Below are 1,420 nucleotides of genomic sequence, written 5' to 3' on the forward strand. Positions count from 1 at the left end.
ATGAGGGAGAGGGACTTGATCGAGGGAGGGGGAGGGAAATGGGAGGCGGTGGCAGGGAGGAGGCAGAAATCCTTAATAAATAAATAAATTTAAAAAAAATAAAATGAATCTTTTCATTTTACATACCAATTCCAGCTTATCCTTTATCCCTTCCTCCTGCTCCCCCATTTTCTTACAGACCCCACAACCCAACACTCCTCAGAGAGGTAAGACCTACAAAGTCTGGCATACCAAGGTAGAGCAGGATCAAGTCACTTCCCTCTCTCCCTTTATTTAGGCTGAGCAAGGTATTCCTCCATAGGGCCTCCAAAAAGCCAGTTCATGAACTAGTAATAAATTCTACGAGTCACCCCACAACTGCCCAAGCCACATAACTGTCTCCTACATTCAGAGGGCCTAGTTCAATCCCATCCAAGTTCCCCAGCTATCAGTCTAGAGCTAGTGAGCTCCCACTAACTTGGGTCATCTATCTCTGTGGGTTTCCTCACTATGATCTTGACCTTTTTGCTCATAATATCAATCTTCCCTCTTTTCAACTGACTCTAAGAGATTGGCCAGTGCTTAGTTGTAGATCTCTGCATCTGCTTCCACTAATTATTGGATGAAGATTCTATGATAACAATTAAGGTAGTCATCAATATAATTACAGGAGAATGCCAGTTCAATCACCTTCTCCACTATTGCTTGGAGTCTTAACTGGTGCCATCCTGTGGATTCCTAAAAATTTCCATAGTTCCAGGTTTCTCCCTAACCCCATAATGGATACTTTTATTAAGCTATCTATTTCCTTTCTCTCCTTCTCTTTCCCTCTGACTATCCTCTTCCTCATATTCTTCTCCTCCTTCCCTTTCCTTCTCTGAAGCACGATTAATTAAAACCTCAGTCGGAAACTGTGAAAAGCAAAACTGCCAGGCAGGCAGCCACTAGCACTTACCTTGATCTCAGTCTGGAATGGCAATCCTGCCACTGGGAATCTCAGAATGAAACTGTGTTTTGAGAGCTGTTTATAATCCTCTCTATGACTTTGAGTAAAGGCATGCACCACCTGGTTTCTATGGCAGTTAGTGCAGCCACTGGAATTAAAGGTGCATATCATTATGGTTACTGGGGTTAAAGGTGTGTGTTACCATAAGCTAGTAAGTAAGACTGACCAGTGGTACTGTTTTACTCTCAGATTTTCAGGCAGTCTTTATTTATTAAAATACAATCGAAAGACTTCAACATAAAGCCAGCCACAGTGAACCTCACTGAAGAGAAAGTGGGAAGTATACTTGAATGAATTGGCACAGGAGACCACTTCCTAAATATGACCTCAGTAGCACAGATACTGAGAGAAACAATTAATAAATGGAACCTACTGATAATGAAAAGTATCTGTAAAGCAAAGGGCATGGTGAACAAGACAAAATGACAGCCTACA

Source organism: Microtus ochrogaster, chromosome 1 (assembly GCF_000317375.1).
Source record: "Microtus ochrogaster isolate Prairie Vole_2 chromosome 1, MicOch1.0, whole genome shotgun sequence".
NCBI classification, from domain to species: Eukaryota; Metazoa; Chordata; class Mammalia; order Rodentia; family Cricetidae; genus Microtus; species Microtus ochrogaster.